The sequence below is a fragment of the Euprymna scolopes genome, chromosome 21, assembly GCF_053919585.1.
Source record: "Euprymna scolopes isolate OS-2025 chromosome 21, ASM5391958v1, whole genome shotgun sequence".
Classification (NCBI taxonomy): Eukaryota; Metazoa; Mollusca; class Cephalopoda; order Sepiida; family Sepiolidae; genus Euprymna; species Euprymna scolopes.
In genome coordinates, this window is record NC_136502.1 from 119,053,289 (window position 1) to 119,076,916 (window position 23,628).

Genomic DNA, 23,628 nt, shown 5'->3' on the forward strand with positions numbered 1-23,628 from the left:
AAACTAGATGAACATCTAAAAATCTTTAAATATTGTATGTTTGCCATATAAATACAGATTATCAGAATATGGTAGCTGAAAATATTTTAAAAAATAAAATCTCTCCCTAATATACTGGCAATAATTTGGTTTCGTGTTTCCCTTAAGGGTTTCCAATATGGGGGGGTCGATTTACTAGTACTTAGTATTAGAAACAGGGCAGCTTTTCAACATTTTTAATCATTACATTCAATCGCGGATAATCCACTAATAGGTTGAAAAAAGACGAAATTAAAAAGAATAATACTTTTTCAGAATTTGATCCGAATCCTCGCAATTATCCGTCACCGGAATGAAACAGTAAATCGACGTTTGTTTCTTCTTTTGCATTTGTTTACAAAAATAATTTGTACATTCTCTTGAAAAAATGTTTTTTTCCGTATTTTCACCTAACAATTTACAGTTTTCATAAAAAGCTTTCATTTTGTTAATATAACATCATTTTTTGCCATAATAAAATCATCGGAAAATCAGACAATCTCTGACAGAAGAAGGTGCACCTCAAAATAATTCGTATCCACAAATATTTAAAACATAAACATAAAAAACGTACATTTTGAACTTTTTTTAATTTTTTTGATTTCCATTTAAACAAACTGAGACACAACGACAGGGTTCATCCTTGCAGTAGAACATGGAGAATGCTGTGTAGTTTGATTTCTATATGTATATATTTACATATACATATACACACACACCCATATATATATATATATATATATATATATATATATATATATATATATATATGTGTGTGTGTGTGTGTGTGTGTGTACATATCTATCTATCAATCTATTTATTCATATATATATATATATATATATATATATATATATATATATATATATATATATATATATATGAAATCTTTTAAATGCAGCCATCATCGCATTATAAGGGTTTCGGAACTGGGGACATTCCTTTTCCACAAGCGCCGATAGATGCTCGGAAATTATTCGACGGGCAGTGGTGATCAGGCTTGTGTTGGTGTTGTGGGAGGTTATGTTGGTGATATTCTCGACGTATTACCAAACGAATTAGATAGATCGGAGGAGCGTATTGGGAGAATATTACGAAGTCATAGAACTCATTCTGAAGCCAATCATGGGGTTCTCTGGACTTGTGGCTCGGCGCCGAGTCATGGTGACACACCCATGGTCTACCACCTGCCAACTTATTGCACCACAGGATCACCATAATCTTCATAATCTTTAGTACATCATGCTACACCTTTGTGTTGATTTCAAAGCCGCATTTGAAGATGTAAGGTGGCAAGATATGGTCCCCTGTTGAAATCACAACAAAGACCACAACCGTGGTTGGAAACTAGTATACCTAGCAATCTAGCAATCCATTTTGAAAGTGCCGGCAATTGTCCTGTTGTCATAAAATGGATTGGTTAAAAGCAAGAGTTCTAAAGTGGAGCACCTAGTATCTCACTCGCTGAACATTGCGTGACTTTCAGATACGATAGAAGGTTTCTATCGCTCTTTGGATTTGTATCCAACCGGCCAATTAGTAGATGATCTGCATCAGAAAAGGAAAACCGGTTTTCATCAAACGGAAATGAAATCCTGCCGGCTATTTTATCACATTTATATATGTGTGCATATTACATTTGTATATATGTATATGCATATATGTGTGTGTGTGTGTACATCTATCTATCTATCTTTATCTCTGTGTATATATATATATATATACATAATTGTATATATATACATAATTGTGTGTGTGTGTATATATATATATATATATATATATATATATATACATATAATGCGCGTTTCATTAGACAAGAGCGACAGGGATACATCGGTGGTAAAATGTTAGAGACCTCGGTTGACAACCTGGATGGGGCAAGTTTGTATCTAGTTCACCCACTGAAAGATGATGGGGACCTTTACGTTCCCAAGACTGCTACACAGTTAGATTCCTTCTACCATGCTTTAAAATTAATCACAACTGAAAGAAATCTATATATCTACGAAGTCACCATTGGTCTATCCAGAGAATATTGTTGCCACATATTAGTTGGTGCATCTCCCACTAGTCCCCCCTTATAAGAGACCATCTGAAAAGAGTATTCAACCTAATAGGCAAAACATTATAAACTATAAACATTATATAAATATGCGTCTTCATCTTCTATGCTCCGTTTATAAGTAATTTAATGAAAAGTGCACAAGTTGACCTCTTATAATTTACACACCCCAACTACATCGAGCCACAGCAGAATCCCATTACTTCAATGTAGAAGTGCGTTGATGCAGGAAAACCTTCATATTCTATAGTTTATTTCCTCAGACTTCTTGACTTTTGAACTTCCCATCAATTTTTTTGCGTTCTTGACTTTATCAATTAAGAAATTGAAATGTTATCTGAACAAGCATGTAGCTGCTCAACTACCACGTAATCTCCTAATGGCAACACACATCGAAAAATAATTGTTATAAAGTAATTAAATTCTTTCATTTTGTACATGTTATATTTATTACATTTATTTACATTGCAATAAATGCTATAACTAAATTTGTTTGACTATTTGCAGGCATGTGTGTATGTTTTGGACAAGGGAAATACTGTATAATATTGTTATTTTTAACGACGCAAACAACTGCGATACTATCGAGCTTTCCTTGTATAAAAAGGAAAACTAAAATTGGGAAAATTATAATTAAAAATAGGAAATAAGTCACGAGAAGAACAATACTTTGGACCTGCCTGACAAATGAATACATACGAAAGATTTAATATAAATGTTTATCCAAGTGTTGCAGTAACATAAATAAGGGGTAGACTATTATATTTGGGCGTTAGTTTAAGGAATGTCAATGAGTTTTGCGGACGTACTAAGGTTTTTGATAGTTGACGACAATGAGAGTGTCGTTGAGTTGCGAGTATGGTACACTCGAAGGCAGGTCCTGTCTAGATGAGCTGATGAGCACTGACAATCACGGTTTCCTACGAAAGGTCGATGGCGTCGCGCACAAACTCTTGTTTGCAGAAATGGGTCTGAGTGTGTATTTTCTTTAAGTGTATTTTTATAATCGTTAACTCGTGCCTGCCTCTTCGACAGCCGCTAATGTAATAGACGATGACACGGCAGAAGAGAAACTACACTGGGCCCCCGATTTTATCAGGCTGGGTAACTTGTGACCTTAAAATGTTATCACATTTTGTCTCCTTAATGACCTCATCATCAGCAATAAAGAAATGCAATTAATAAATACGAAAACTTTTATTACAAGTAGTACTTATTATTTATGTGTATTTAATAGACTTGTTTATTAACTTTCCACATATACTTTATTTACATTTGTATGAGAAAATGTTGCAGTGTTGCTTCTAATAAGGTTGTGTTTGACTATAAAAGAAGGATTCAATGACGAATAAGACGTTTTTTTCAAACGCCTTGAAAGATTTTCAGAATTCACCTATTTTCATCAACAGTAGAATTCCTCACCTTCTTATATATAGTCTGAGCAAAACAAGAAATCAGAATGAAATATCAAGTTTTCATACCTGTCATACCATTTCTTTTTTCTTATTTAACGAAGTTTTGTGATGCAATATACGGACCCCTAAAACATTGAGCTGCGAAAAGTGTCAACACATACCGAAAACACCAGAAAACAAAATCCAACATATACCAGAAAAAAATAGGGCGTCAACAATTCTCACCATGCCAACACCGTCTAGGCCGTAAGGGCTGCAAAGTAAGCCCAAAACGCAACCCCGATCCATCAGGTTTTGACTGTATACTCGACAATGTATGTAAACGGGGAGGTAGATGGATGATATGAAACTACATCAGCGAAAAGAATTTCGACTATGAAAAATATTTCGACATTGTAGGAAATAATGATGAAGCCATTCTAGTTTACATACATATATAAAGAGTAGGTAATAAAGAGGAGAAAAGCATTCGAAAATATATGAGAAAATGGGCTCAAGTCTTATCCGACCTGGCATTAACTTTTTTCATGATTAGGAAAGTAATGCCGCTTAGAACATCAACGTTAATATTACATTTTCAGAGTAGGAGTTAATAACATATTCGGCTTATTTTAAAAACGTTTTCAAGGACAACAACAATAAATACAAAAATAGAATCGATCATGAGGCTTTGACAACTGCATATTCTGTTTATTCTTTTGACTCCCGAGTATATATCCGACACAGTTAAACACGATTAATCCACAGAGAACCACATCAGTCTACATAAAAAAAATATATATGTAAACGAATATATACTAAAGAGTAAAAGCAATGGAAAGTATAATCTGTTCTCCAACCCTATTGATTATGCACTTGTGTTGTGCTCCTGTCGACTAAAATTGTCAGAGATTGATCTTCATGAAGTAGTTTCAATTTTTATTATCGGGTATATATTATGCAGATTGACTACTTTTAGAACTACTGATTAATTTAGAGGCACTGTCGCCGAAGAAATCGCGTGGATAAAAGAAAGATGGCGTTAATGTAATAAAATAGAGGTTTTACAAAAAATAGAAAGAAAAAAAACAAAAAGAAAATTTTACATTTTTTACATTTTTTGTCTTTCTCTTATTGTATACTGAAATAAAGTATTGTTACCTGCATACCTTGATACCCGTTCCCTCAAACATGGCCTAATAAAATTTCATGTTCTTGACCAAATCAAGTAAGTAAGCCAAATTGAAAGAGTTTTATAACAATATTTGTTTAACCTCAAAGGATAAAATATTTGTTTAACCTCAAAGGATAAAACATTTCCTGGTGGGTTGTTATTTTGTAAACGCTTTTTTCATATTTGTGATTGATGAAAAAATGAGCATTTGCATGTACACTACGCAATTATACTTATATATTTCAAAGCAAGAAGACTATTAGTATTGTGAGAATTTTCAGCGGCACTGTTCTCACGTACAGTGTTATTTTCCCAGCGCTTTGCGCAATGAAACCGCCGACTTTATATCGGTAAAAGCGCTACGAAAACAGATCTCAGGCTAAGAACAGTAGTTCAAAGAATCCAAAAATAAACATAATCAATCTTTATCGTAAAATTTAAGAAAAGAAGAATTTTTTGTTATTATATTACACAATCCTAATTATCTTATACTCTTTGTTCGGTTAAGTTAGTAATACATTATGTTTGCACGTTATTCACCGTAATATATAACTAAGTAGCATAAGTCTATCCATCTATCAATATTTGTTTAAATATTTCATATTGGTTAAAATTAAAAATAACTACGCTATTATTGTTTAAAATAATAAAGACGTATATTTTAATTGTTGAGAATAAATAAAAAATGTTTAATATCTTGAAAATTTATGTTTTTATCGTTTCTTTTTTGAAAAATATGTCCTGTTTAGTTTAAACTGTTAACTCTTGGCATACAGATATTATAGTTTTCAGAGTAACATTACGGTTATTAGGGGGGAACTTGTTTTTTTATGTGATATGCGGATCGAGAGTATTGTGCGACTATAACTACTATTTAACCGTAAACATATTGTTTGTTTTTGTTCGAAAATTATTGCAACTTGCAATGCAAAAACAATCGTTAAATGCTGACGAACAAAAAAAAGCAAAAGAAATTTGCAATGTTGTATTTATTCTCATATTTTAAACTCGAAAAAAATGTCGATTAAAGAAAGAGCTTTTACGGATTTGTTTTTATTTACTTACGCATGCGCAGAATCTATCAAACCCGAAACTCCAAACGGGATGAACCGTTTCAACGCTCAAGCAAAACGATTTGAATAATATAATATAATATAATATAATACAATATTTATCTATCTATAAAGGGAAAACTGTCTGTTTGTGTGTCTCTGTTTACATTTCCCTATCAAATTATACATTTTTTAGTCTACGGACTCAAGATGTGACATAAGGAGTAATGAGAGTTGAGAAAATCGTTTTAATCAATTTGAAGCCAGAAATTAGGCTGTCAAGAGGTTAAAGTTCAACGACTAAACTTTGGAAAACTCTACCAAACTTCACCACCTATTTTTAGTCAAACCACTTGCAATTTTAGATGTAGGTTACTAAGATATTGGTCAAACTTTTTCATTTGATTTAGACGAAAGAAATAAAGGGTAAGGCGTCCAAATTCGGGTTGAATGAAAAAAAATCGACCTTTGCGGTCTCTAACAAATTACTCGGCCAATTTTGTCTAAACATTTAAAATTTTACATAACGTACACATTTTTACAGTTCGGCCACGGTTCCCAGTGTCCTCAATTTTTCAACGGGCAGTGGCCACTAACAACAGTCGTACTTTTTTGCGAGGGTGGAGTTTCACCGAGCAACGCCGTTTAACAGGTCCAGCTAATTTATTATAAAAAAAGCAGTGCTGTAATGATATAATAAAACGGGAAAGAAACTGATACATGTACATGCGAGTATTATTTTAAACCGTTCAGTTCTTGTAATTTATAAGAAAGGAAAATACACAAACTGAGATCGAAACCAAAACCTATAGCCATTGAGTCAATACGATTACCACTAGACACCTGTGACATGATCTTAAACATGTGTTTTAACTGCTAATTCTTAACATAACTAACATGCAATGTGAACTATTCACGCATGCGCATTCGTGAAACAGTTAGCAAAGATATAAAAGTTCGATCACTTCCACGTACCAGTTTTTCTATTTTGACCCCTTAGCAGCTCTTCTTCCTACAAATTTTCAACATGTCTGAATATACTATATACCAGATTTCAGGCTTTTTATATAAAAATAAATTGTTGAGTATATAGGTTGAGAAATGTGCTCACGCACATGCTCACTTTTATAGATTTTGTACATTACACTGCGTTAATGTAAAACAAAACTAAAACTATTTCTCATACATTGCTCTGTATTAAAATGCTGGTTAACGGTGCAATATTATAATAAACGTTTATTAGTTTAAGTAATAGAGATGCTGAAAAAATATACATTAAATCGGTTATTTGCAGAGTGATTTTGTGAATAATTTAAATAATTTTTATGAGATTGATAAACAGGGATACGATGAAATTTTACACTTGGAAAAAAGATAAACAAGTTATAAAGAGCAGTAAAACATTTAAGTTAAAGACTGAGTCATGTAATCTAATGTTAAAATTATGTTTAAAAACACACTTACTAAGTCTTAACAAAAACAAAAACAAAATTTAAATTTCATAAGTTATATCTTTACAGAAAGACGAACATTTCTCTTGTGAACACTTCGTTTTTGCTAACTGCATACAGAAATCATTTTGTGTAAGTATAGCATATTATTATAAATAATTATAGCGAGATTATACACTAATGAACTGCTACTATATGTGATACTCATTTATCCATTTAGTGACAAAATTATTGGGCAGTTTTGGTCTGAGTGCAGAGTTTCTTCATCTGAATCTTCATAGTATGCAGAGTTTACCTTAAAACCAACCTTGATGTTGTCAGCTAGAAATCTCATCAACTCAATTATTCAGATAAATGTTAAGGCTGAAAGCATTTCTTTTCTTAACAATTTAATAGTAAATCAAGCCGTCTTTAATTCTTTTGTATATACACAGCTCTTATTTGCTATTCACATGAATATTGCATATATTAAAGAAACAAACGTTATTATGACTTTTGTTTGAGTAGCAGACGTCGCCACAGGCATAGATACCTGTATATATATATATATATATATATATATATATATATATATATATATATATATATATATGCCACACACAAAATTGCACGTGCCATATCCAACGTTTTGACTCCACTACTGGGCACTATCAGCACCTCCCACCTAACTCCGGAGATTTACTAAACAAAATAAAAAAAATCATTAACGTGCAAAACAAAACTATTCACAGCTTAGATATAACATCATTATATACTAATGTCCCCATTAAAAAATGCTTGAATTTACTCCTTAAACATTTTAAAAAAATCTTACATTAGCTTACTTTTCCTCCCGACACTCTTATAAAAATCATTAGACTTCTAACTAACATGACTTATTTTCATTTCAATAACAATTTCTATAAACAAAATTTTGGTCTTCCTATGGGTAACCCTCTTGGTGGAGTATTAGCTTGCCTTTTCTTAGAATTCCTAGAATCTGGTCCTTTCAAATTCAGATTACCTCCAAACACAGAGTATTTCAGATACATTGACGACATCTTAATTTTTCTTCCTGAAAATACGCGCATAAATATCATTAGAGACAAATTAAACTCAGTCGAACCTTCCATAAAGTTTACCTATGAAACAGAAAACAATAACTCATTACCTTTACTTGACATACTTATAATAAGATCCAATAATAAACTATCCTTCAAAGTTCACCGTAAAACTACACACAAAAACGATTACATACATTTCTATTCACACCATAACAATAAAATAAAAACAGGGATGATAATTGGTTTCTTCTTACGCGCTTTAAGAATTTGCAGTCCTGAATATCTGGACGAAGAAGTCAAATACCTTACAAACATTTTGAAAACCTTGCAATATCCGACATATTTCATATTGAATGCTAAGAGAAAAACCACACAAATATTTTCCAGAATAAATAATAATAAAAAATCATACACACCAGACCTTTCTCTCATGAACAGACATCTTCTTTTACCTACACACACCAATAATGCAATAATCTATAACACACTAAACAAATTAAAAATTCCTATCGTACAAACCACATCACTAACCATAAGACATATATTAAAAACCACGAAACATCTCTATAACAAACCAGTTTCCGATGGAGGTATATATACTATTCCTTGCCATAATTGCCATCATAAATACGTTGGTGAAGCTCAGCGTAAATTGGAAAAAAGGCTCAATGAACACAAAAGAGATATAAAAAATAGCAATTCTCTAAGTGCATTATTCTCTCATTCATTGCAACATAACCACACCTTTGACTTTAAACAAGCAAAAGTAGTTAACGTTATTTCAAATAAACCGCGCCGGAGACTTCTTGAATCTGCGCTTATCGCAATTTCAAGCACTATTAAACAACGTAGAGGTTTCTATAACATAGCGTTACTGTTATTAAAAGAACATTATTTAACTGTGGACACGGGTTAACTTCCTCACACCATTCAAACACCCCCTGTAATAATTAACACATAATCTCAATCAATAGATTACATAAAAAACACTAATTTCATTTCTGCTACAAACTTATATTTGAATTTTAACAGATATATCTTTTTCCCAATAAGAATATAAACTTGCGTTCATAGTTTTAAAATTAAATTAACGACTATATGACGTCACTAACATTTCCTTCTCTTTAACAGCGCCAGCCCCCCCCTCCTTTTTGAATTTGCAACATCAATTTTCCGTTTCTCTGAAATAGAAGTGCGTCACACTGTGCACGTGAAATATTTTCAAATATTTTGTACTGGTATATTTTTTGGTTTCTTAATCTCATTCATCCAGAGGAAGTCTCGAAATAAAGACGAAACGTTGATGAACACATAATACGTTTTTTTTTTTTTTTTTTTTTTTTTACATAGGTGTCACCACATTATCAAGGCCCAGAGGCCACTCAAGGATAAGGGTTAAAGAGTTTACAGTAGAAATTGGACAATATAGTAATCATTAGTAATGAAAATTTGGTAAATTTGATAACTTATATGGAACGGCTCATCAAGAACTTATTTACTTTAGACTTGAACACAACCATATTGTAGTCAGCCGGAAAGCAGGAAAACGGAAGACAATTCCACAGGCGTGCAGTTCTAAGAAAGAAGCTTTGTTCATGGAATCTACGTTTAGGTTTAGGCACAGATAAAGAGTGGGGGAAATTATTGATAGTGTTTACAGCTAGACGAGTGTTTCTTGTGAAAGGTTGGCGAGGGGGGACCATAGATTGAAGCTCAGTTGAACACTTTCCATGAAAATAACGATACATCAGAGACAAACTCGCAACATCTCTTCTGTGAGATAGAGGTTGCAAGGAGGAGAAAAGGACATCTCCTACGAGGCTACGAAGTCTATTTTGAACTCTATCAAGGCAGGACAAGTCCTTTCTAGCAGCTCCTGCCCCGATGTGGCAACAGTATTCCATCCTTGGACGTACCTGGCTCTTATATAGATAGAGAATAGCATCAGCAGTGAGATATCTACCGGATCGATAGAAAGATCCCACCATTTTTCCAGCGGCCTTGGCAACAGATTTGATATACGTGTTCCATTTAAGATCAGGAGTAATGGTCAAGCCCAGAAGCTTGTCAAAACTTGAGGCCTCCTGAAGACGAGAGCCATTCATTTCAATTGATGACAAATGTGGATTAGAATGTTGATGATGTAAAGAGAGAAGCTTGGTTTTAGATGCATTAAAAGTAACCAGCCACTCCTTTCCCCATTGTACTACGTGCTCAAGATCAGAGGAGAGAGAATTGGAGAGAACTTGGTCGTTTACTGTCTTAGATGTGCTACCATAAATGGTAGTGTCGTCAGCATAAATGTCTACAAATGATGTAAGGATATGATTTGGAAGATCATTAATGTAGATCAGGAAAAGAGTTGGGCCCAGGATGGATCCCTGAGGGACACCGGCATTAATACTGTGAGCTTCTGATTTTTGCCCCTCAACTACTACTCTTATGAACCTATCAGAAAGAAATGATTTAATAATTGAGAATACTTTTCCAGCTATACCATAGCTAGCGATCTTATGAAGTAAACCTTTATGCCATACCCTATCAAAGGCTTTAGATATGTCAAGAGCAATTGCCCTAGAAAGATTGCCACCGTCGAGAGATTTGCTAATCCTATGCGATATAACTGTAAGGACATCTGCTGTAAATCTAGCAGAACGGAAACCATATTGAGTGTCACTAAGAAGGTTATTTTTGTTGAGATGGTTGATTACTTCTGTATTTAACACAGATTCCAGCAACTTACTCATGACGCACAGGAGACTTATTGGCCTGTACTGAGAGGGGGATGAGCGATCACCTGAATTCTTAAATACAGGGCATACTGATGAGATTTTCCAGGGAGATGGGAAACTATTCTCCTTAAGACAACGTTTAAACAGTTTTGTAAGTATGGGCGCTAGTTCAGGTTGAATTTTTTTGAGTACTATAATTGGAATACCATCAGGGCCAGTTGCTTTACTCGAATCAAGGTTTTTGATTAGCTTCGCAACATCACGTACAGATATACGTATATCACATAGCGTGTTTTCTGATACAGGAGGAAATATTGGGGGTTGGCGGTCTTGGTCGCAAAGGGTAGAATTAGCTGCAAAGTTCTTGACAAAGAGTTTGGCTTTGTCTGATGCTGACGAGATTACCTCAGGTCCATTGATAATAGTTGGGATGGAGCACACGCTTTTTATTTTCTCTCTCTCTCTCTGTTTGTCTCTCTCTCTCTCTCTCTCTCTCTCTCTCTCTCTCTCTCTCTCTATATATATATATATATATATATATATATATATATATATATATATAGGTATCTATGCCTGTGGCACAGGCAAGTGGTACAAACATAACCGGCAAGAGTACTTTTTTATATACGTTTTATAGTTGGATTTTTCTCTTCGAAGCTTGCCGCGGTTTTTTTTTTTTTTGCATAAACTCGTATAAAGTCATACCGTATTTTTCAAATAAATGCTTGTTAAACTTTCTGATTTGTAACAAATAATCATGTGGAGTATAGGCTTTTCTTATATTTGTGATGAGAATCGGTTATTCGTATTATTTGAATCAGTCGGGCTATTATTCTCATCTTGAGTGTGATTCTCACAAAGGTCCGGTCGATAAAATCTTCGACCTTCTTCAGGCGTATCTTGCCAAACTAAGGAATGTTTCTATTGCACTCGGAAATTTCGACAGCATTTCGCATGGAATATTTTATTTACTTCACTTGTTCAGAGGCCCTTAGTAATTCGCAATTGTATTTTTTAGGTCACCCACACTGAAAATGAAACCTTCAACTTTCAGGAGAATATGAGTTTTACAGTTAATTTTCCCAAGAACTTTAACCACTGTGGAATGGATCGAAACTGTGAGGAGGAAGACCTGATATTTCATTTACGTAGTTTCTTTTGTATAATATATTGCGCCAGGAGAGCTCTCTAGATACTGGTAAATAGCTGACGAAAACATGTACAGAAATTGTGTAGCAACATATTACTGCTCATGTGAAAACAAAAAGAGCGTATACTCAGTTCTAATTCAGTATTGAACATTCTTGTAAATATATATATATATATATATATATATATATATATATATATATATATATATACCATTATATGAAAGTCACTTTATGCGTTTGTGAGTTCCTTTCCCATAGGTTCCTAAACGGCTGATTCTATTTTCAGAAAAATTCACAAAAATTTAATTTATATATATATATATATATATATATATACATATATATATATATATATATATATATATATATATATATGTATATATATATATGTCAGTGTTCTTAGATATGTTTTCTAGGGAAATTCATCAGATAATTATAGCAGCTGTGAGAGATTTGAAGATTATAAGAGTCGAATCGAATTCACGCACTACTGTTCGGGAACTTGCTTCTCCATTAGACGTAACGTATACGACGATTTCCAACCACTTGAAAGAGGTTGGAAAGAAAAAAATAGCTTGATAAATGGGTGTCTCCCGAATTGAACAACAACGAAAAGAAACGCAGTTATGAAATGTAATTTTCCCTTCTTTTGCGCAACAAGCTCGACTCTTTTCATGGCCGGTGTGAGACTTATGAAGAAAAGTGGATCCTTTACGACGACCAGTTGCACTGAGTCAGTAGTTAGACACCGAAACAGAAGTTATACTGAATCTTTGGTGGTCTGTGTGTGGTTTGACCCATTACAGTTTATTATGCGGTTGAAAAGATTACGACGGAGAAGTATTTTAAACACATAGATGATATGTATAAAAAACTTCAACGTCAACACCAAACATTCGTCACAAGAAATGCGCAATTCTCTTCCATGAAAAACCGAACCTGCAAAAGTTAAACTAATTAAGCAAGGGAGTATGCCTCATCCACCATACTCTCAAGACTTCTCACCTAGACTACCATTTTGTTTAATCTCGACAACTTGCTGTGTGATAAATACTTTAAAAAACTAAACGATATAAAAAAAGCTTTCAGCGACTTCATCGCCATTACAACGCAAGATATATATATATATATATATATATATATATATATATATATATATATATATAGTTGGATGTAATATACTGAGTTCGAATAATCCAGTAAATTTTCAGAGACCAATAAGTTTTAAGCCAAAAAGGGATGACTTAAAAAGTAAGCTACAAAAGTATCATTTTTCATAATTGAGCATTAATATACTGTGTAAGCAAAATCAAGACATTCAAAAAAGGTGGTGATGGCAACAAAAAGTGTATTTCATTTTACGTTATAATTGTTTCCATGCCCGGTCGACAATTTCAAACATTATATCGTTTGAAAATTTTCAGAAACCAGCATTTTTACAGACTTTATGAATAAAAACACTCTTGACAATAGAACCTTGTTTGAAGAGAAAGAAAAAAAAAATATCCCTTAACGGAAAAAAGCAGGTGAGAAACATTTACCCGTGATGTAACCTCCACGGAAAGCCCATTTTAATATTAATATATCACCTAATTCTCGTATCCTTATTTAAGGACAAAGTCATAAGAAGTGCCCACAAAAAACCCTAGCCATTTAAAAAAAGTGAAATATCCTATCTGTTGAGTTCCTAAATTAGATTTCACTATTTCTTTCTTTCACATAATTATTTTTTTTTAAAGAATTTTACAATTTTTATTTCTATTTTTATTGCATTAACGTTACGGTTAATTGTTGTTTCGTATTAGTGGCAAGTAATGTTAACAAATTATAGTTATTTAAGTACTTAGATATAAGACCATTTTAGGTTTACTGTTTAATTGAATATGAGAATAAAGAAAAGATTGCATTATATATATATAACTCCTTATACAACATTTCGAGTAAAGGATTCTAATCTTGTTATCATTATTTAATGTTTTAAAATTCATTATCATTCTAATTAGATATGTTTTCATATCGTTAATAAAAAACAATTACGAAGGGAGATAATTCAATTATGTTGTTAATTGCTAATAGTTGATTCTGTTAGAAAAGAGGTCAATTGTATTTCCCATAAGAGTTAAAGGGAGATAATTCAGACCGCTTGATGTTTTCGGTCTAGTGATTACTTGAAAGCGTTAAGTATTTAATAATTAATTTAAGTAACAGATCCAGAACGTGCTACGATAGCTTATTTAACAAATTAAGGATATAAATTACGTTTTTAATCTTAAAAATTGTTTTTTACCCATGTATTTAACCCACATTTGTTATTAATTCAATAACAACTTAGGTTGCTCATGTCTTCAAAGCAAGAATTATATATATATATATATATATATATATATATATATATATATATATATATATATATATATATATATATATATATATACCCATGTATGTATAACGGACATATAGACATTTGTCAGTATACATTAAGCATACATATTAGTATATATGAAGAATAATATGAATGTCTGACATACATTACACAGTTATATAAAAGAACTTAGAATTAAATTACACACCTACCCTCAACTATTAATTAATACAAAAAAGGTGAAAAGAATAAATAAGATAAGTTACCTCCCCTAGACCACTGAAACAAGAGTTATTTCCCCTTAACTGAACAAGGAAGAGAAGTCTAATAAGATACATAAATTTTCCCCCTTGCCCCAACAAAAATCAATAGAAGGAAGACCGGAAACAAAACAAACAGTACATAATTACTTAAATACATTAAATAAAAAATTAAAAAAGCAGGATAGTCATACTGGATTAAAATATAATATACAGATATAGGAATAAGCTATAGTTAAATAAATACATACTTCATTATATAATCAAACATGCGGACCTGGAAAAATTTGTCCCGGGACAGCAAACAAGATGGCTGATGAGAGTTGACCATTATTTACGTGTTACCATTAACGGTTTCCCGTTGTGTTGTTGTTGAAACCGACGGTACCATTGTTTTTATGAACTACTGTATAATTAATATATATATATACATATATACATACACACACACACACATATATATATATATATATATTAGACATTCATACATATACATAAAATACGTTGACTAAGTATTACGTTTACACTTTATTTCAATATAACAGCTGATATAATATTTTTTATATTTTCCCAACAAAAGTTTCTTATACATAATTCCTTTCTAAGCAAAAGAATCTAGTTTTGTTAAGAGTATTTACATGAATAGATTCGATATTATGAATATGGAAACGGCACTAACCATATGCAGGTTTAGCCAGCTTCGTCTAAAGGAGGAACTTACATAAGATTATGAAATTTATAAGCGATCCCCTAGTCCCATGAACCCCACCATTATGGGAGAGGGCGATGTTAGGTTTTTGCATCTGTTACAGGGAAGTGTCGATGTCCTCCCACGTACAGCGCCTGGAATTCCTGAAGTTATCACCCATTCACTACTCACCGTTGCTTAACTTCGGTGATCTAACAAAAACTGTTGTGGCAATATACCGTACATGATTCGATATTGACATTGTTATATACATTTGTTCCCACGTAAGGATATAGATTTGTACCAAAGTTTTTAAATGCTGAAAATATTAAGCAAGAAAAATACTAGCAACTTAGAATGTATTATTATATTTACCAAAAAAAAAATGATTTTTGTAAGTAAAAGCATTGGTTTACAAGCACATATTGATATACTATTGAAGAACAAAGTAGATTTAACCCTCCTCCCCGTAAAAAAAAACAAAAGAAAAAAGAGTATTGTTCAACATTTCGAGCTGATTAAAGCAATATATCCTTGAAATCTTTACAAAGAATGAAATTAGAGAAATTCCAAATTAGACATGGTGAACATTGTTAGATAGAAAGTTGTACATTACTATAAGCCCCAGGAGGAAATTAAAAGGAAACCGGAAGTTCACAAATTGCTAATTCAAAACAGTAAAGAAAACAATACTACCTCGGACCAACTTACAATATTATACAATGAATATGGCTTCACTGTAATCACCGCGTTTATTACTTTGAACAAGACTTGTTTAATATGATAAGCAATTTTAAAATAAGAAAAATGCCAATTGTATAATCCAACCATGAATAAAAAATATAACTTTCTGAAATACATAATTCAAATTTAATTGTTTCAGCTGAGAAAATTACATGTTTGAAAGAGTTATGATACTAGTTATAACATTAATTTAGGTAAACTGAATAGAGACTATAAATTCTCAAATTATAAAGATACATTCTATATTAATTGTTCGGCATGGAACATATGTTCTTAAAATAATATACCAAATAATGTTGAATTTTACGCTAAAAAGCAAGAGAAAAATATTTAATAAAATCTTGCAAAATATAAAAAGATAAAAAAGTAAAACAGATAGAATTTGATTTAATGTAACTAGTAAATTATGGATACTTTCTGAGGAAGTGTGTAGTTGGTTTGTGACATTACCCCAAGTGAGCAATGGTAAATCTCTACTGTTTCTTAAGAAATGTTGGACAGCATTTAGAACTACAGAAATATACGAGATTGGACCATAGTGGAAATCAAAAATTTGGAATTAAATTCAGTAAATAAAAAAACAGCAAATTTATTATGCAACAGGGAATACAAAAACATTTCTCCTTAATCCATCCGTTTTCGATAAATTGCCTTGTCTCATGAGTGCTTTAGTTTGTAGAAAAAAAAGTATAATGACAACCATAAATTCTACTATTTAACTAAGAGATTTTAACACTTAAAAGCTAGCATGAAAAACATAAAAGAAGCAAAAATTAAAAAAAGATATTCCATCATTAAGCTCAATGAAGAAAATAAAACCTTAATATCTTTTAATTTCTTATCGAATGACAATTTGTTGCATCTATATTTATTGATTGTAATTACAAATTTGCATGCATATATATATATCTGCATATATCTATTAAATATCTTACAAATAACAACTTTACCACATACATACACGTACACTCAAACACACACTATGCACACACACACACACACACACACACACACACACACACATATATATATATATATATATATATATATATATATATATATATATATATATATATATATATACATCCCCAAAACCACTGGCGTTAATAAAGGGAGACAAAAACTTGCTGGTATGGTTTCAGATCGTCTGAAATGTCAGAGAGGGAAGACTTGATTCAAATAATTCTCATATGTTATTTCTCTCCTCTTTTGAAAACAGGGTACGATTATGGATATCTCCAATATCAAATAATCCTTATTACACTGGCCCTGTCGGTGGGGCATTAGAATACACTGACTTCCCCCCTGCAGAGGGTAAAAGTCCCTCAATGAGGGTCCTGGATATGCCCTTAAACTATATCCAGTGGTGAGGCCCCAGCTTGCGGGCTTTGGGGAGTGTGGAGCCACCCTTTAATTAACATTGCTCCCGGGTCCACTCTGACCCGGAGTGGTAGTAACTGTTAGGATTCCAACTATTGGTTAAATAGAAACCGACTTGAAAACAACAAATCTATTCTATTAAAAAAATGTACTTTAAAATCTTTGGATTCGGCATTAAATAACCCAAAAAGGTTGATATGCCATGAAACAAAAACCTTATTACACTGGAAATTTACTTTATGTATGCATACCATGTTCTCTCAGATAATTTGAAACTATAGCAGCAAGTTTTTGAATTCCCTCGAGTCAAATGTTACTCTTTCGCATTGTTTTTGATCGAAACTAGGTGCTCCGGTCATGCTTTTGCACAACCTCTCACAACCAAACTTATGAAATGGCACCATACCTCGTTATCGAGAAATTAATGAGAAATGTTTTAGAGGCCGCACTTATTTCTACTTGTGGAAAAAGTGAAGATGTTTCTATCCTTCAAATCCTTTAACACATTCAAACATGCCTTTTGAGTTCAAAAGTGTTCAGTTTCCCATACGTTTGTCTTTTGAAATAAATCACCAGGTCAGACACAACCAGTTGCTGGCTTTTAGAGGAAGAGTTTTTTCACCCGGACATGTATCTATCGGTGCTTCCAGAGTGTGGAGTAAGAATGCCCTTTTCTTATTCACTAACAATTAAAACACTGTAATTTTATAATACTGTATTTTACTTTAGAATTCTTAATTTCAGTTATTGAAACGTATTGCTTAAATTGACATTGTGCTTGGAATTTCACAAATATGGGAACAATTCCCATAGTAAAAGAAACTCTCATTTCACATGCTGCAGTAGTTTCTGGCATTTTTTATATTATAACATCTTTTATAGCATGTTTTACACGGTTTTACATTCTCTTTGCAATCGAGAAATAGAAATGGGTCAATAGGTACGGATAATAAAATCTCCGTTTTTTTTATTTTTCTGAAAGCAGGATTTAGTTGGTGACGCTTTAACACGAAGAGCAACAAAGTTGATATCAACAAAATGTATTTCCGCAAGATTTTGCTTTTATTTAATCATATTTTGCTTTGGTTTCGAGATCTCAAAATGTGAAACTATCTCCCTAGAGGGACACCACTTTTTAAAAATATCTTTCATAGTATTATAAATCAAAGTCTAATTTTCTTATGGCTTTTTTTGAAGCCACTCAACGACGGGTACTTCTTTTAGTATACCTATTTATCTATCTATCTATATATAAATATATACATACATATATATATATATATATATATATATATACATATATATATACATATATACATATATATATATTTATATATACATATATATATAGTGTGCATTTAAAATAATTGGATTTTTTGTTCTCTATATACTTTTAATATGCATACATACACGTATACACATATACACATTCACACACATATATAAGCGTGTCATTAATGTTGATATATATATATATATATATATATATATATATATAGTGTATATCGCAGAGAATTTAATTTGTACTCGCGGGGGTCGTAAACTACTTAATCTATGCAGATTTAGTATTTATTATCACAGAAATTATCACTGTTGAATGTCATACATATATAGTAACGATTTCGAAACATGATTTGAGTTCAGTTAGCTAGTATCGAAACTAAACCAATTAAGGCTGCAGCCGTTTTCCCTACCGTATAAGTCAACCTAGCAGATAGATAAAAAGTTACTAACTTAAATCAGTTCTAGCTAATGATTTAATTGTCACATGCGCACAACTAACACAAATATATCCTCAAGTTTGAATGAACATTCCCCATTTCAAATTGCCGATACATTCGATCTGTGTTATTTATCAATACAAATAAGGATGCTATTCTTGGTTTATAATTAATATATACTGTTTATTTCAGTTCATTGTGAATAGTAATTTCAGAGTTTTTCGGTTAAACACGCGCATACATATATACACTGTTTTATTTATATCTATTTTTGTTGTCCGAAAAAGTCACTAAAAGAGACTAGGAAACGGATATGATTTAGAAAGAAACAGTTATTTGTATTTTTCTTACCGTAGAATATATAAAGAACGAGAGACACCTCTTACTGCTAGGTATGGTATTTACCTCTCGTCCTCTGCGAGATTCCAGAGCAAGAATGCAAATTGTCTAGTTTACTGTCCAACTTGGTGCTGTTACTTGAGATAATATGAGGAACCAGCCCTTGTATCATCTACACTCAGTAACTTACAGAATACAGCAGAACTAATTATTAGAAATTATAATGAAGTAAAGTTTAGTTCGAGAAGGGGGAAAAAGTTAATTTTTTTCTTCCCTTTTTTTATGAAACATGCAGATCAGACTAAGGCAGTCGCCTCAATAAAAATTGCAGTGACTGCTTGCTTGACCGAAAAAAAATACAATTAGCCGGTGTAGACAGGGTTGAACCTGAAACGCGAAGAGGGGGAAATACGTTAAGGGAAAACGCGTTTGCCCACCGGACCAGGAATATTCACCACTAAAATAACTTTTACAAGCATACATTCAGTTTGCTAGCGTGCATTATTTGCGAGTATAGTGACCCGTCTTTGCAGGAAATTGTTCAATTGATTATCACAGAATTATATTTTTTTCAAATTTTCAGATATTATATATCCAATGAATCGCTCTTTCAGATGGTATCGGTTTCGACTCGGTTCGATACGGCTGACGAATGTTTTTTAACTAAGATTCGAACATACAAACACACAAACAACCAATCGAACAGAAAAAAAAACCGACGTTTGAGTTTATATAATCAATTAAGTAAATGCAGGGCGGGGCATGTACAGTTTCATTCGGCTGTGCCACTCTTGGTCTCCTGCTAGAGCAAGCAATCAAACGATTTGATTGGAAAGTGGTCGAATAAAAGTATTGGGACTATGAAACATTTGTTGAGCATTATAAAACTCGTGCAACGTCTGGTTTTACTTCTTACATCATCTAAGAATGTGGTTTTTCATCTTTAGCGCGTCTAATCACAATTTCGCTGCTGAATAGGACGAGCTTAAATAATAGGTTTTATATTTAATTACAAAAAAAACATAATTATTGCCTTACTAAATATTATATATAATAAAAAATAAATTCGAATCACAGTTCACGTATGCTAAGTATGATTTTAAATTTAAGAAATGTTTACCGTTTATATATATACTAGCGGGGGTACCCGGCGTTGCCCGAGTCTTTGTTTCCGGGACGGGGGGAGTTTTAAAAAATGTTATGGTAGGTAAGTAGGAAGGATCAAACCCGGAGTCATGAGTAAAAGTAGGAAAATAAAGTGTGAAAAAAAAACAAAAACATCTGCAACGTTAACAGTTCGGCCACCAGGAAAAGTTCATTCCAGTTGTTTAGGAAAAAAAAATAACTACGGTAGGTCGGCGCGAACGTGAAAATATAATGTGAATTGTCCAGCACGCTAACCACTACGCCACAGAGCACTGCAGCTTAGTTTAGTGATTTTAAATAACTTCACATGAAAGAACTACGAAGCCAAACCGGTGTTCTCTTCTCAACTGTTCCTTGTGAACGATCCCCAAACGGTGTTAAGTGGTGGCAGGGGGGGAGGAATTTATTAGAGAGAAAATATTTTACCACTTCCATTGATCTTAACCGATTTTGGTCGTGACTTCTCAGCAGAAAAAGTATAGAAATCTAAGATTATCGAGGAATTTGAGAAATAATAAGCCTATAACACACCTCAGATATTGTTCTGCCGTTTGTGCATATTATATTTGCATGAAATATCTTGATTTTTAATCCTATTAATGTCAAAATCAGACGGAAAAAATGAGTTCATTTTATTTATATAGAGATTAACAATTTCAGCTTAAATTTAATCGATTCATGACTGTTCTCATGAATGTGATGCTGGTTTTATGTGCTTAAAATAAGACGCACGCGGTACTGATATTTAGTATAAATTTAAGTAGTTACTTATATCTGATTTTTTCACAAAGAAGGATTGAATAGAAAGGTTACCTAATATGTATTTACTCCAAAGGTAAGAAAAGTGACGTTGCTGTTAGCAGTTAAAAACTGCAATTAAATAAGAAAACAATGAGATCTTTCTCAACAAATCGTAATTTTATTTTTTTATTTAATTTATACTCTTGTTTTCTATGTTTATGTGTATGATTCTTTTTACAGCTTTTTGCCAGCTATTTGAGTATTTGCTGATGACCAAGAATTCAACTGCGCATAATTCCACAAGGCTTTCAAATTTCTTCTGCTTGCTTCACTAAACTGATTTATTGCCAGTAATCAGAATGACGACTGAAACTTATATGATTGTTTTACCTTTTCTGCTTTTTTCTATAACTATATTTTTATGTAAAGCTAGCAGTAGTTTGGGAACGGGTCAACCCCTACCCCGCCCTAAAGAAATACCACTTCCGCGAGGTCCACCCGGTCCAGCCGGTCCACCAGGCCCACCGGGTCTGCCAGGATGCCATGATTGTCAACCTGTCTCAGAAAAATCAGATTGTGATAATTGCAATCCCGTCCCCGAGAAACCACTCTGCAAAGGCTGCCATTCACACCAACGCTGCACAGAGGACACACGTTGTCAATCCATGACGAAATTTAACATTGAAAATCGCATCACCAAAAAAGATATCGACCGCGGAGTATTTTATATAGGAACCGAAAACGATGTAGAAAATCAGCAGTGACCAGAAGATGAACGACAGACAATAATTCGGCGGGAATATAACTTATGGGTGAGTGTAAAGATGAAATAGATTTCTTCTTATCTTCTTAAAAATTACCAGCGATATTTCGTCAACAAAATCAAAATAAATTTCCTTGAGAAATTTTAACAGATCTCTAAACTTTAAAGGCAAACTAATAATTTAGATAAAAAATAGATAGATATTTATGCAATATCAAATGCCAAATAAAAACCTATAATTTCATCTAAAAATTATATTAAAATAAAAACGCCATTTATACTGACATTTAACTTCATCAATTTTAATATAATTAAAGAACTCTAGAATTATTTTGAAAAAAAATGTACGTTGTCCTAGCGTTAAGCAATAAACATCGTGGTTTATCATGGGACTCCAAAGATTAAACTCCATTACAAAAGCGTTTTTCACATATATATAAGTACGAATTTATATATAAATTTTTTTTATAATTTAATAGACATCGGCAGTAAAGTAAAAACGTTTTTCTTCCGATGGATAAGTAAATGTGCACCAGCCATTTATCCACCGTATAGCATCATTAATGCACGGATTTAATTTTCATACTTTAACACACACATGAGACACATACACGCGTATAACACACACACACACAATTACATACACACACATATATGTGTGTGTATGTATATGTATGTGTGTTGCACGTGTTTATATGAGTTCAAGTCTTCTGTTGATATTTTTAAAAGATATTATTAACAAACAATAACAACTTTTAAAAAATATATTAAAATAAAAACACCATTTATACTGACATTTAACTTCATCAATGTTAATATAATTAAAGAAATCTAGAATTATTTTGAAAAATAAAATGTACATGTCCTAGCGTTAAGCAATAAACATCGCGCTTTATCATGGGATTCCAAAGATTAAAATCCATTACAAAAGCGTTTTTCACATATTTATAATTATTAATTTATATATATATATATATATATATATATATATATATATGTATGTATGTATGTATATATGCATGTGCGTGTGCCTGTGTTAAATATAGTATACATAGTACATATAATATATGTTTAGTGTATATATAGTATATATTGTATATATGTAGAATATATATACTATATATAGTATCATGTATATCGTTTGTATAGTATATATAGAATATAAATTCTGTTCATATAAAAACTTTGTGAATCGCTTAATTTCAGATGAGCAGAATATAAATAATTTACAAAATATACGTAAAAAAATCAAAATTTTATCATTAAATGATTACTTTAAGGTTATTAATTACCTAAAATATTTATCGAAGCGATTCGATATTCACGAACTTATAGCATGTTAATTATTATCAAAGAATCTATTCTGTCCATCACTTTATTGCTAGTCTTTACATTACCAAAAAC

The 23,628-nt window shown here is 32.2% G+C and overlaps 1 long non-coding RNA gene across 7 annotated transcripts in view; it reads left to right on the top strand.

Moving 5' to 3' along the window:
* LOC145242687 (uncharacterized) overlaps nt 1-23,628 on the top strand; it is a 234,318-nt gene that overhangs the window by 209,571 nt on the left and 1,119 nt on the right. For 5 of the 7 annotated variants that reach the window (XR_013862809.1, XR_013862807.1, XR_013862810.1 and 2 more), the window contains one exon: nt 21,702-22,273. This is a non-coding gene — a long non-coding RNA (uncharacterized LOC145242687). Of the gene's footprint in view, nt 1-7,223; nt 7,287-21,403; nt 21,556-21,701; nt 22,274-23,628 lie in introns of those variants that run through there. The other 2 variants (XR_013862806.1, XR_013862804.1) reach the window with 2 other exon arrangements.